Raw genomic sequence first — 15,552 nt, forward strand, 5'->3', positions numbered from 1 at the left:
TTCCGATCAGATCAGTAGCATTAAGGAACCGAGTTGCCTTCCCTTGTTTTATTCATTTAATTTCCAATAAACAGTGGCTGCATTCTCTATTTCCCTAAACATTATTTGCAGAGAAAAGTATACGGAGGAACGTTGCAGCGTTCCGGTCATGACAGATTTTCAAAGTGGTTTGAATCTCTTTCATCTCAGTTGGGAGCACCTCTCCCAGTCTCAGTCCTGTCACCCTGCCACTGCTACAACACTAAATATGATGAATCTGCCTCCTTAATTACCCTGCAGTTCCATGCCAGTGGTTCATCAGCTGTCTGTAGCAATTAATATCGCAGCAATAACTGTTCCTCTTGGCAAAGTTTAAAAAAAGAATGAATATATCATAATGGGAATAGTGGTTAATAACATTGTTTACGGTCATTGCAACAGTTGCTGAGGAATTTGCGAAATTAAAACCGAGGAATTCGACTTCAGTTTTTATTATTACAAGGCCTTTTCAGCAGAGGCTCACAGAACAGAGCACATTCATCATTACAGCAGACAGCTTATTTACATATGAGTGCACTGAACTGATAATCTAAATATTTCCCTGCTGAATGAGTGAGACATTATTACCCAGTGTAACCATCACACGCTCCATGACGGTACAATCATAGAGGCATGTTGTTCATATGAGCTTCTTTTTTTTTTCAGAAGAGAAATGATAAGCAGAAACAATAAAGGTGAAATGACATGTTCACTGACATATTAATTGGGTCAAAATTGTTTCTTTTAGATACAATTCCTTCTGATCTTTCTGTGACAATGGTTGCGGTATTTAACCTCTTAAACTCCCAGGAGCTGTCAGACTTGCGTTCCTCATTAACACTTACTGAATAAGTATACACTCCACTGCCGTTTATTAGGAACATCATACTATCAGGACCCCCTTTGCGGTCAGTCACCCCAGTTTTTCGTAGCATGGAGTCCACAAGATTGTCAACTGTCCAGTTTCAGTGAGTGTGTGCCCATGTAGCTTCACATTCCTGTTCTGTGCTGATGGTTTTGGAATCTGATGTGGTCTTCTTCTGCTGTTGCAACCCATCCACCTAAAGGTTGTAACAGTGTATTCTGAGATGCTTTTCTGCTGACCACAGTTGTAAAAATTGGTTATTTGAGCTTTCCTGCCAGCAAAACTGCTGCTCCCTGAATGTTTTAATTTTTTGCACCATTCTGTGTGAACTCTACAGAGTTGTGTGGGAATTTCCAGGAGCTCAGCAGTTCCTAAAATACTCAAACCAGCCAACATCACCAACAACCATGCCACTGTTAGTCACTGAGATCACATTTTCCCCATTTTGATGTTTTATATAAACATTAACTGAAGCTCTTGACCTGTAGCTGCATTACACTGCTGCCTCATGATTGTTCGATTAGGTAAGTGCATGAATGAGCTGGTGTTCCTAATAAAGTGGTCAATGTGTAGTAGTTACTGAAGAAAGTACGGTATGTAGGGATTTTTCTTTGTGAAACTTTAGCCAGTTTTGATGCGTCTATTAGCTGAACGCACAATGGATTATCCTTGCACTGAAACTGCAGTGAGGATGAAAAAAGCCAGGAATTATTTAAATTGGACCTAATGGAAACTACAGAAATAACTGATTAATTAATTAATTATGACTGAATTGTAATGTGTTCAGAGTGTTTGGTGCAAAGAGAGCAATGTCTGTAATTTGATGTTCAGATAAACAAAGTGCTACAGGTACAAGGTGATACATGGATTTAAAACACATTCATCTGATTTCTGTTGATTTCTATAACTTGCCAAATTGCTAAAATCATTGTTATTAATTAGAAGGCATTCTGTAAATGGTAATTATATTTTAACAACATTTATATCTTAGCTTTTATATTTAAGCCATACCTGAGGACTTTCTCCCCTAGAGCATAGCAATACTTATCTGTTTTGATTGGTATGAAGCCCATCATTGTCATTCATATGTTTAGAGGCACTGATTTACTAAAGGTTTATGTGTGTAGAAACGCATGCAAATTTGCTTCTTCGTTATTGTACAGGTTATTAGTTTGTCTGAATCTCATTCCCATTATGACACAAGAAATAATACGAAATTGGATTAGAAATATGTGCTCATGTCAGAAGTCATCAGTTGCATTAGCAGTTTTGTGTAATATACAATAGGACTGTGCAATATGCCGATGTGATTTCGATACTGTGATACAATAACATCATGATGTACTTTTGTTTTGTTTTTTTACGTAACATCAGGTGTCAGTGCTTTTATGAATTTTTTTTTTTCTTAATGTAAAAAGTAACTGACTGGACGTTTTATTTTACCTTCAGCAAAATGATATATTGTGGTATATATCTTATCATAAATATGAATGAATGAATGCCTTTTTGTCACTATACACATGTACAATGAAATTAAGAGCCACTCCTTTTTGTTCCGTGCCAACATGTACATAAAATAAACAAGATAGAATAAAATAAAATAAATAAATATAACAACACGAAATAAGTAAATAATAAATAAATCGTACCGGGGGGGTACTATAAAATGCACAGTTCTGAGACACTACATACCTATCCTGTGAAATCAGTACATGTATGTGTTTAGAATGGTTATAGCTTTGGGGAAAAAACTATTCTTAAATCTATTAGTCCTTGTCCTGATGCGCTTGTAACGTCTTCCTGAGGGCAACCGATTAAACAGATCGGAGCCAGGGTGAGAGCTGTCCTTAATGATGGTTTTTCCTCTGCTGAGGCAACGGGAGGTGTAAATATCCATCAGGGAGGGGAGAGGGCAGCCAATGATCTTCTGTGCTGCTCTTATTACTCTCTGAAGCCTCTCCCTGTCTGCTGCGGTGCAGCTGCCGTACCACACCGTGATACAGTATGTCAGCAGGCTCTCGACGGACGAGCAGTAGAAGGTCAGCAGCAGATTGGGGTCCAGATCGTACTTCCTGAGAACCCTCAGGAAGTGTAGCCGCTTTTGAGCCTTCTTAATAACCGCTGTGATGCTGTCTGTCCAGGAGATGTCAGCAGATATAAGGATGCCAAGAAACCGGAAGGTGTGGACCCTCTCCACACACTCACTATTGATGAAAAGGGGGGCTAGCTCAGTGTTGTGCTTCCTGAAGTCTACAATGATCTCCTTGGTTTTCTTAGTGTTTAGAGCCAGATTGTTCTCTGAACACCAGGCTGCCAAGTTCAGGACCTCCTCTCTGTAGGCTACCTCCCTTTTGAGATGAGTCCGACCACTGTGGTGTCGTCAGCAAACTTGACGATAAGATTATTATTGTGGACCGGACTACAGCCGTACGTGTAGAGACAGTACAGGAGGGGGCTCAGCACACAGCCCTGTGGAGAACCGGTGCTCAACGTGCGAGTGGAGGAGAGGTGGGGTCCGAGTCTCACTGTCTGAGACCGGTTAGTGAGAAAGTCCTTTATCCAGGCACATGTGGGGGGGGAGGCCAAGAGTGACCAATTTGGTGATGAAAATATCCGGAATGATTGTATTAAAAGCCGAACTGTAATCCACAAAAAGCATCCGGACGTAGCTCTGTTGCTGCTCTAGATGTCTCACTCAACACGGAGTGGAGATCTACGGCGATAGTATCCTCTGTGGATCTGTTTGCGCGATATGCAAACTGATAAGGATCGAAGTCTGGGGGGAGGTAGTCCTTGATGTGCTGAAGAACCAATCTCTCAAAGCACTTCATGATAACTGGAGTGAGGGCCACAGGATGATAATCATTTAGGCTAGTGGTGGGAGACGACTTTGGCACTGGAATGATTGTGGCTGATTTTAGGCAGGGCGGGATGACTGCTTGGGCCAGGGAGAGATTGAAGATTCTGGTAAAGATGTGGGCAAGCTGGTGGGCACACGATCTGAGCACCTTACCAGGTACTCCGTCTGGGACAGCAGCCTTCCTGGGGTTCACTGCCAGAAACATCCGTCTAACATCGTGTTCCCTCATAGTAAGTAGAGTGGTGCAGGAACCAGGAGGGGATGGAGGCAGGGCTGGACTGGTGCGGGAGCCAGATGAGGGTGGAGGCAAGGCTGGAGCAGATGAGTGCTGCTGTTGTGATGTTTCAAAGCGAGCAAAGAAGCAGTTTAGCTCTTCTGCCAGCATCGCACTCAGGTCTCCTGTTGTCGCTTCGTGGCCTCTGTAGTTTGTGATGTCTTGTATGCCCTGCCACACCTCCCGTTTATTTTTACTGGACAGGTGGGACTCTATGCTCCTCTTATGGTCCGCCTTAGCTTCCTTAATACCACCTTTCAGGTTGGCACGAGCGACTCTATACAGAGCTCTATTACTAGACCTGAAGGCAGCGTCGCGGGCTCTGAGGAGTGTGCGGGCTTGGTTGGTCATCCAAGGTTTCTGGTTTGGGAAAACCCAAATGTTTTTGTCCACAGTCACATTTCCGATACAGAACTTGATATAGTCCAGTACCGTTCCTGTTAATGTTTCTAGCTCCTGATGTTCAAATAAATCCCAGTCTGTCTGTTCGAAGCAGTCCTGTAGTTTGGAGAAGGCAACGTCAGGCCAGGTGGTAACAGTCTTTATAGTGGTCGTGACACTGCATCTGAGGGGGGTGTAGGCAGGGGAGAGCAGGAGGGAGAGATGGTCTGATTGGCCGAGGTGGGGGAGAGGTATGGCTTTATACACATGCTTAATGTTGGAGTAAACATGATCCAGAGTGTTCGCCCCTCTAGTAAAACACTTAACATGTTGATAAAATTTCGGGAGTACAGTCTTCAAGTTCGCCTTATTAAAGTCTCCTGCAATTATGTGAACACCGTCGGGGTAAGCCCGCTGCTGTTCGTTTATGGTGTTCAACAGGAGAGAGAGCGCCGTGTTCACATTGGTGTCATGTGGAATATACACAGCCGTGATAATCACTACCGTTAGCTCGCTCGGTAGAAAAAAGGGCCGACATCTTACAGACATGTACTCGAGGTCAGGGGAACAATGTTTATCTATCATTGTTCCGTTATTACACCAGTTCTCATGCACATACATACAGAGTCCTTCAGATATTGAGATGTGATATTCTTGCCGTATTTTCCCAGCACTAGTATGTGATTATCTTCACATGAAAGAGACAAGGTTCATACAAGGTGCTTGAAGTGCTTGAGTTTGGCTTTTTGAAATTTACGTACTGTAAAACCTTGAAAATAGCCATATTTTATATAGTGCTTAAAAAGTGCATGAATTATAAAAAGTCAATAAATACGAAATTTCTAAATAACTTTAGTGTTTATTTTTGATAGAATATAAATACAATCCTTTCATTTAAAATATGACTCTCCGCTAGTGTTGGGTCCGAGTCCGCCTTTGTCGGGTTGAAGTCGAGATCAAGTCCTTAACCAACCGAGTCAGAGTCCAGAAAGTAGTTAAATTGAAAAAAGATTTGAAATTGCAATTGTAAACTCAACAGTGAGCTGTTTAATATTTTAACCTTCATAAACCAATGACAACATAAATGTAACAAAAAATACCACTATTACATCTTCCATTGCCATTTAATATTTTTATTTCATGTCATCAGCACCTCAATTATCTTCCTATCAAAAAAGGTTTCAAAGAAAAAAAGGGATATAGAGGTATATGTAAAACTTTTATTATACTACAAGTATATGAAAATACAAATGAACCTGTTTTGCTATTGAATCACACTATATTGTGTCCTCCAGTTCAAGCTGACATTGTGATGTGTCTCCCCCACAGTTATATAGGCTGAGAGAGAGAGACAGTACAGAGTAGACTTACATTTAGCAGCATGTCATAACAACAAGCTTCATGCTTTATTACTGCTTTTTATCTGTCTATGAATGACAACAAACGCATTTCTGAACACAGCTCTGTTCTTCTAACTTTGTTTTCAGTTTAATTCCTAAAGTGAAATAAAAATCCCTATCAGCAGGGTTTATGATATTTACTACATTAAGAAGTACATTTCACATTTTACATGAAATTCAAGACTGAAATCACTAAATGGTAATGTTTAGGGGTGGGCGATATGACTACAATTTTATTTCATGACAACGATACGTTTTTCTCAGGTAGGTCTATCAGTAGTATTCAAGTAAATACTATGGAAATTGAATAAAGCAATTAAATGTTAAATAAAATAGACTTATACAGTGACGTATACAGTGATTCTTATTAAATGTACTTAAATCAAATGAGTGAGTGATTTTCTCTTTGTCTTCTGTTGATTGATTAACATTAATGACACAGACAGCAGCAGGTTTATTAGGCTGCTGTCACTTTAAGACTTAATGCACAGGCCAGACCTGCAATTGTACATGATGTGTGTGTATTTATTTGCCCGTCCAAGCGTAATAAACTGCTAAAGAGAACTCAATTCAGTACTCGCATGATGAGGTGGCTTTCTGCGTGCGTGTTTCAAGTGTGTGTGCATAGAAAACTCCCTGGACAGGCAGGGAGACATTCATTAATTTCTGTTTATCTTAAATGTATGTTATTCATTTTTATCTTTCTTTTCATGTTGCACATGACACTCAACTCTACTCGGAAAAATTTCCAAAAAGTTCAAAATGTCCAAGTCCGTGTCAAGTACAGTAAAGTAAAGTTCAAGTACAAATTTACCCGAGTGCGTGACAAGTCAGAGTTCGTTCATAATTGGACTCGAGTCCCCCAACTCTACTCCCCTCTGCAGCCTTTCCCCCTGCTCCCACTACTCACTCACTCATTTTGACAGACAGCTCCTGAGCACTTTTCAGACCCTTTTAGCAACTTTTTTCCCTTCAAAAAAGCACCTAGCAACAAATCTAGTGACTTTTTGGGCAAACCTGATTTCCTGCTGCAGATACACCTTTCTCTGCATCTATTCTATTCAGTGAGTGGCACAGAGGAGCAGCACATTCATTCACTTCTAGCTCTCGCTGAGTGAATCATTTTACATGTAGGCAAAATCATGTTGTCTTTAACGTGTGTGTGTGTGTGGTGATTTTGTCAGTCGACGTCGTGGTTATAAATGAGGATTTTCTCAGTGCAGAGCAGCAGTTTGGAAATGGTTTGGAAGTGACTGCTGGTTACTATGTAGTTTTAATGGGCTGCATTTCAGTCACTATTTTATCCTTGTTCTGTTGTCTGACAATAGAAACAGAGAAATATGTAAATGAGATTAGCTTTATTGGGAATTCAGTTGTTTTAAAATACAGTATGTGAGCACAGATAGTAGGAAATAAGCAAACAGATTCTAGGCAGAATGCAACTACAACGTGATGATGTAATGAATATGCTAATTAGCACATGACATCATCTAGCGATGTTTAGCGACTTTCCATTGAAAGTTGTTGGAACAGTGCTCCTGTCACTCACCTGGAGTATACTGATGGTAAGGTGAAGTCAAAGCAATGCCTGGGAAATGAAAATTTAGTCCAGCAAGGCTGGAAAAGGTGCCATATAAAATGTGGTTGTGTTTGTATTATTATTATTATTAGTAGTAGTAGTAGTAGTAGTATTACTATTATTAGTAGTATTAGTATAATAATGATAATAATGATGATGATGATGATGATGATGATGATGATAATAATAATGATAATAATAATCATAGTAGTAGTAGTAGTAATAATGGTTAAAAATGATGATTTTTTGGAATTTAAAAAGAAGAAATCGAGAATGTTTGAATCTCTTGTATAGTTCTTGAAAGTCCTGGAATTTCATTATGAAGCATCTGTACAAACCATGAAGAGAGAATGGATGAGAAAACCTTGATTATGATTATATTGAGACAGTTTGGAACTGTTGTGTTTGATTTTTCATAAACCTGTGAAGGATTGAGATGATGACATATCCACCTGCCATCTTACCTTTTGGGAAGTGTATTTATTTTATCTCCTGCATACATGACCATGGAATTCAGTGCTTCAAAACTGCAATGATGGTGCTACTGTATATTTGCCTTAAGAGTATATAGCACCATTTAAATTTAATATAACTGTGCATATTAAAATAATGCATATGTCAGCTGAGTGAATGGAATGTATACTTTACAGAGGATGTGTAAAATCAATATGCACAAAAAAAAACTTTAAATGCGCAAAATTGCATATGTCTGTTTTGCGGGTATGTCTTGGTTAATATGCAATATGGGGGGTTTCTACTAATAACACATAGAAAATATAAGATATCTATGCAACTACATTAATTTAGCACCAGCAATGTGATTTACTGCCTGAAAATACTTCAGGAAGCAGTTTAGTGCACAAATTAGTCAATCAAAGATCAAGTTTCCACCATTTGAAGATCAAATAAATCTAATTTCAATGCCATCTCTACAACCTACTTTGCATGGTACATCATTTACACAGTTTTTTTCTTTGTAATTTACCAGCCGCACACCCAATGCAATGTATCAGGATTGCACATGCAAATTACGACCCTTTATTTGGGATCTTTGTAAATCAGGGCTTCTAGAAAATACTAAGCACATGTATGAAACGGACAGCGCGTGAGAAAGTGTGAGGAGCTTTTCAGCAGCAGATATGCTTGCTTTAAAATATAATTCCTCTGTTGTACATCAATCTCCTGAGTATGGCTTCACAGAGACAGGTTACAGTGGGCTTTCCGAACACTGCAAGACTAATAATCAATTGCTCCAGTCACCCTCTCTGACAGACTCATAAAAATGCAGTTGTTTATCCTCCATCCATCTCTTTTTGTGTCATCCTTTTCCTGATTGTCTCACTCTTTCTTTCTGTCTTCCTGTTCATCCCCACATCCCTCTTCTGTTTCTGCTTGTCATTGTCTCAAGTGCATTTTAATAACCTGTGGCCTCTGTCTCCGCAGACCTGTGGCCTCTCTCTCCGCAGATCAGCTGAGGACGTTGGTCATGATGTGGAGAGGGCAGCATGTGTATCAGGTACAATATTGTATTATTTTCCTCAACTCTAACTGCTGCTTTTCAGTCACTCATGACATTGTTGAATTACTCCCGAAGACAATCTAATTATCCTTGTAAATTAATACCACAAGTAAATACAAGCTACAAACTACAATAACCTTGTAGAATAGTTTGACTTTATTTTTCAATCCACGTGCAGAGAAAAATCTGTGTTGATTTATGACTTGCACTGAAGCTACATATCATGCTTTCAAGTTAATGTAGACCTTCTATATCTATTCATATTTCCCATAATACCCAGACATCAGCTGAACAAATTGAATGTATACTTTACATGTGTACAAAGCTTCAAAATAAGAACCAAGAAATTAGTCTTGCCACGATACTCTTTCCTGTAAAGACAAAGATACATACTATATAAGCATTGTCACCTTATACGTTTAAGCCGAAGCCTATCATAAATCCTCCAGCACTGATGTATAAAAGAATTATGCAGTGCTTAGATACGTATTATAAATGCCAATTGTACTGTCGGTATCATTCAATTCAAGACCTTGGAATAACAATGTTCTATCTGAATGTTTTTGTTTTGTTTTGCTTTTTTGGTTAAAAAAAAAAAACGGTTGTATGTACATGCCACTGAATGTGTGTGAGAAGTTGTACCAAAATATTGCTTAAATGTGTAACATTCAAATAGTCAAAAAGCGTTTTGTTTTGTTTTTTTTGTTTTTTTTTTTTAAACTTATCTGCTCTGAATTTATTGAAGGTGCTTTATGGCTCAATATGACAGAAATTTCATGTAGAACCATATAATTTCAAGGTTGCAGTATTACTGAGATATTGAAATAAATAATAGGTAAGTAGTGCTTTGTAGGTTAACCTTATAAATTGAGTTTCAAGTATGCAGAAGAAATGCAAGTCCAAGTCAGCTCACTTTTTTAATTCACTTTTTTTTTTTTTTTTTTTTTAATAGAAATGTGCTAATTACATTCTTTGGCTCTTAGGTCTGTCAGCAGATATTTTTCTCTAACCACACAACTTAATGCCTTTACCCATTAAAATGATATAAAATGGGAATTTTAAGACAATAAAGGTGCCTTAAATGCTATTTACTGCTAATTCTCTATTGGGCCAAAAGGATATACTTTTATACTTTTCATTGTAATCTAATTTTACAAAATTATGATTTGCATTTGAAGCTCACTGCATTACACTTCGAAAAGAGGCTTTTATTGTTATTAATCTCCTGCATTGACCTGTCGAGTCAGTCTCACTACATTGTGTCATTGTTGCCTGTGTTTAATTTTTATTGGTATTGTGTGGTGAAGTTTCTGAAAGCTTATGCATGCATTATGTGTTGCTGTAGCTTGAGCAACTTAGAGGCCCATTTGATTCCCTTCAGCAATAACAGTTTCAGAAATTAGAATTTTAATAGGCTTCTTAACAGACATTCAGTATTATGTACATTATGCATTGCTTAGAGCCAAGAGGGTAAATCAAGGGATCATGACTGTTCAACATTCATTCATTCTTTTGTGCCCTGGCAGCCTGGATCCACAATATTGCACGACTTCATAATTTTCCTCATAAACACCTGAAATTCCATTTTCAGGAGACTGACTTAATCTAATTCACAATAGAATCTACCCTGCTGTGCCTGTGAGTGTGTGTGTGTGTGTATTCTGTAATCATGGTAATCATTAAATTCTCCCTTTCCTTCTGTTTATTCCCAGTAGTTTGGCTTAAAAGAGCTGAATTGATTTTGGCATATTGAGCAATAATAATAATATGGAGTCAGATGCTAAATTGTTGTAGCTTTTCTAGAAGTTTTGTTTTCATTGCTTGACATGGCTAGAGTTGATCCATAATCGTATACAAGGCGGCAGAAGGGGGGGAATACACAAGACAGCAAAACATAGGAAGTGCTTGGGAGGTCAATCGGGTGCAAACTAAATTAGTTCCTTACAATCAGAATTTTTAACTAACAAATAGGAAAAATTCAGGTCACTTCAAAATGCAGAGCAAATATTTTATTGACTGCATTTTATTGCTTTAACAGTCTTAATTTTTTAGAAGCATTTAGCTTTATAGAGACCAAGACCTACAGTACCACTCTAAAGATTGCACTTCCTAAAAGTGTCACCCGTTCTGCAGTTGTTACGATACCTTGTGTGGAAGCAAGCGCGAGCGGTGCAGAGACAGGAAGGCGAGGATCAGGCTGAAGGTGAATTCGGAAAACAGACGGAGGCCAGGCGATCGGGCGAATAGTCAAAACTGGGCAAGGCAGGGAGTCGTAATCCAAATACAGGCAATATAGCTGAGAACCAGGAAAATCCAAAACAAAGACAATGGCTTGGTGAACGACGGAGACGAGACTGCTGAGCGTTTACTTTGCCGTGACAGCAGTGGATAATCTCACCTGGATACTGTAGACTAGTACCTAAGAACTGCTGCTGTAATTATAAACACTATGATGCTCATACTGATCATCCTTTCAACACACTTAATCATGTTTTAAATTGTAGTATACTGCTGTGGAAGTGAAGTGACTTATACTTGGAACTATCCGGTGTCGCCCAGAAAACAACGGGTTTCCTTTTGAGTCTGGTTCCTATCAAGGTTTGTTCCTCATGTTGTCATAGGGATTTATGACCTAGGTCACATCTTGATTAGGGATCTAGTCAATCTGGATGGAAAATCTGGAAGCTGCTATTTGACGATGTCTTTTATTAAACGCGCCATGCACATAAAATCAAATTAAATGAACGATCTATGTCAGTAGTATGTTTAATGTAAATGTGCCCTATATGTAGGTGAGGGTGTTATTGACTAGTGCAAAATTTTGTGTGATGCCCCCTCGGCATTTTCAATGATTAATGTCCCTTTTTTTTTCTCTTTTTTTTGTAGCCACTGCCCTCCCTTTACTTTTAATCTATCTGTCAATAATGCTGATCAATTGGATGCAAATTATTAATGGTAATTAAATGGTAATTAAATTACATTTAATGGTAATTAAAGAAAGGTGCTGTGAGGAAAAGAGAGTGAGCAGAAGTCACCCTAAGCGAGTACTAGTGGCATTTCTGTGACCCATTCTCAGCAAGCCAGAAGCCATGTTTATTAAGCATCTGCGAACAAGGTCAGGGCTGTCAGAGCATTCATTAAACTGCAAGCATTTATTAAAGTGTAAATCTGATTCTAGCTTGCCGCTCTGACTTTGAACCTTGATCCCTATATCCCTCTCTTCTTAAACTTTGACTAGAGTTCTGTTCAGTTGAGCAGCAGGAGTCATGTTTGACAGCCAGATTTTTTTTCTAATTGTTGTGATCCCAGCCACTGGATACACCACTGGTTAACTAAAATGTACAGTATATACTGGTTCAATGGTATGTTTCATAATTTTTGTCTTGGATAACCACAGGTTCACTGAACATTGCACATTGCTCAGAGGCACAGTACTGTGTGTGTTGACATGCTCATGATGTATTAATACATGCCACCAGCCCTGAACGCTTGCCTCCTGGTCATGCTGGGCTTTGGGAATGAGAAGTCTTTGGAAACCTGATTTGATTTGACTCCAAGAGGGGCCTGAAAAAAATAAACCTGATTTTGCGGAGTTGTGGCTCTTGAAGTGAGATTACATTTAACAAGCTCCCCTTGAAGCATTTTATATCCGGAGGCTGGATGGATGATGAATAATGCACCACAAACTAGATTTCTCCAAGCCCGATTTCTACCAGGCCACAAGGCCTGCCAACCCTACTTCATCCTTTTACACGCTTCAGCGTACGGCAAATGAATTCATTGTTTCATTTGTAAAGCCTTTGTCATTTTCATCAATAGCTTCCTTCTGTTAGCTATAGCTGCTGGGAAGAACTTAGTAGCTTCATCTTAAACTATGAGGTATGCACTTTATATTATTGGGGGTCTTCATCTGGCGGAGCACGGTCCATATGCAGACCCAGATAAAGGATTTCAGTGAACTGAACTGAGCATATGAAGACATGCTGTAGCAGCGCCGATAAACAGTAGTCTAGCTCATATTCTGTAGCAGATCTTCTGTTGCATGCATTTATGTACATTGAAAGCAGCTCATTGATTCAGAAACTTGCTACAGGTTCTAGAGAAATTAAATCAGAAAGCAGAGGGGCTCTAAGTTTTTTTTTTTTTTCTTATTTCCCCTATTCAAAAGTGGTAACATGATGGGCCACCACAAAATATAACCACATTGAATTGTCTGATTTACAGTATAGTCATAACTAATCATTAATGGTTTAAAAAATAACTATTGTCTCCATTCAGTCATGATAGTTTATCCTGACCATCAAGGAAGTTTATGTACCTGGACCTTTGCAAATTTTTGTTGAATACCTCAATTTTGTAGGGTAGTATCTCAAATCAAACACTATTGTCTGTACCAAACGGAAATGAAAAGGTAACACACACTACCCCACGTACTTGAACACCATAATGGCTTATTCTCTCCTTGCATTGACCATTCAGCTAAATGAAACCTGCAATGCCCTCTGGTAGCTCCGCCCCTTTATTCTACGTAGAAGGTTGCGGCTGCTCAGTGCAAAAATTGTCCGACAGTCCACGCTTAATACACGCTTTAGTACATCAGTGCTGTATTAATAGTACACTGCATCTCATTGAGTTCCCCTGAGACATCATGTAAAAGCACAACAGCTGTACTGTAAGTTACCTGCTGTTATTTATTTATTTATTCCCTTTAAGGGGTTTTGATTTATGAAATAAACCTGTCGGGTAGTAAACTAGTGTTTTATTGGCATTTTACAAGTTTATTCCTATTGGCAGTGCTGTTTCCAAGAGCTTGTACTGAGGATAGTATGTATTTTATATTGTACTGTGCAGCCTTTACAGTTTGAGTTGCTCTGAGCACAACTTTTAATACATTTCAAAGCAACACAGGAAATAGAAATGTTATTTAAACATGAGATTATAGAGCTGTCAAATTGAGTAGCAGGTAAGTGGTATCTGGCACCAAGATGTTAGCAACAGATCCTTTAAGTCCTGAAAGTTGCGAGGTGGGGCCTCTATGGATCAGACTTGTTTGTCCAGCTCATCACACAGATGTTCAATCGGATTGATATCTGGGGAATTTGGATGCCAAGTCAATACCTTGAATTCTGTCGTGTTCCTCAAACCATTCCTGAACAATTTTTGCAGTGTGGCAGGGTGCATTATCCTGCTGAAAGAGCTGAAAGAGGCCACTGGCATCGGGGACTATTGTTGCCATGAAAGGGTGAAATTTTTCTGCAAGAATGTTTAGGTAGGTGGTATGTGTCAAAGTAACATCCACATGAATGCCATGGTTTCCCAGCAGAATATTGCCCAGAGCATCACATATTGCATCCTGGTGCCATCTCTTCCTCAGGTAAGAACAGCACACGCATCTGGCCGTCCACATGATGTAAAAGAAAACGTCAGGGTTACGCATGTAATCCTGTTACCTGAGAAGGGAATGAGACGTTGCATGTAGCATAACAGTATGGGAACGCCCTTGCGCGCGTGACTGGTATCTGAAGCTTGTGTAAAATCATGCCTCTACTTATAGGCCTGCCATGATCAGGTGACGTGGCAATTAAGCGCGTCGAATGGTATATAGATGGCACCTGTGAACCACGCCGCCAGCTTCTATTATCTGAAGCGAAGACGCAATTCACAGGCCTGCCCCAGTATGACAAAGCTATGCAACGTCTCGTTCCCTTCTCAGGTAACAGGGTTACATGCGTAACCCCAACGTTCCCTTTCAAAGGGAACTTTGACGTTGCATTTAGCATAACAGTATGGGAACGGGAATACCCACTCCGTCATACCGAGGGTACATCCTGTTCAAAAGGACCCAAGCCCGAGGGTCACTACAAGACACTCGAGCCCGGGGTGGAATGAATATCCAGGCTGTAATAACGAATGGATGTGTGTGGTGTAGACCATCCCGCAGCAGCACACACATCCTGTAAAGATACCCCTTTGGACAAAGCCTTCCAGGAGGCGCCCGCCCTAGTGGAATGAGCTCTTACGCCCAGAGGCGTGGCGCAACCGCACGCCTCGTAAGCCATAGAGATTGCTTCCACTATCCAATTAGAGATGCGCTGCTTTGACACAGCATCACCTTTACTGTCGCCGCCAAAGCAGACCAGCAGCTGCTCCGACTTACGCCACTGGACGGAGCGGTGGACGTAAGTACAGAGAGCCCTTACTGGACACAGCAGGTGCATCCTCTTTTGTGCATCTCTGTCCGGTGTGAGGAACGGAGGAGGGCAGAAGGCCTGCAACACCACAGGGTGGGCAGCCGATGTAGGCACTTTAGGAATATAATCTGGCCTAGGATACAGGAAGGCCTTGGCTAGTCCAGGGGCAAGTCAAGGCAGGAGGGGGCAACAGAGAGAGCTTGTAGATCTCCCACTCGCTTGAGAGATGTCAGGGCCAGTAGAAGAGCTACCTTTAGAGTCAGAAGCTTCTCAGAGGCTGACTCTAAGGGCTCAAATGGGGCCCCTGACAGACCTTCCAAGACCACACAAAGGTCCCAGGAAGATATTCGCAGCCTGCAGATGGGCCTCAGCCGTCTGACACCACACATGAACCTCGAAGTTAGAGGACGTTGCCCCACAGAGGCTCCATCAACAGGGTTGTAGCTGGCCGAAATGGCGGCCACA

At 40.1% G+C, this 15,552-nt stretch overlaps 1 protein-coding gene across 4 annotated transcripts in view; it reads left to right on the top strand.

The window, feature by feature from the left end:
• The window catches only part of b3galt1b (UDP-Gal:betaGlcNAc beta 1,3-galactosyltransferase, polypeptide 1b), a 123,382-nt gene that overhangs the window by 54,917 nt on the left and 52,913 nt on the right, over positions 1-15,552 (top strand). For 2 of the 4 annotated variants that reach the window (XM_053627127.1, XM_053627129.1), the window contains exon 2: positions 8,821-8,893. The gene's annotated coding sequence lies outside the window, so the exon portion shown is untranslated. Of the gene's footprint in view, positions 1-8,454; positions 8,894-15,552 lie in introns of those variants that run through there. The other 2 variants (XM_053627126.1, XM_053627128.1) reach the window with 1 other exon arrangement.

Source organism: Ictalurus furcatus, chromosome 6, assembly GCF_023375685.1.
Source record: "Ictalurus furcatus strain D&B chromosome 6, Billie_1.0, whole genome shotgun sequence".
Classification (NCBI taxonomy): Eukaryota; Metazoa; Chordata; class Actinopteri; order Siluriformes; family Ictaluridae; genus Ictalurus; species Ictalurus furcatus.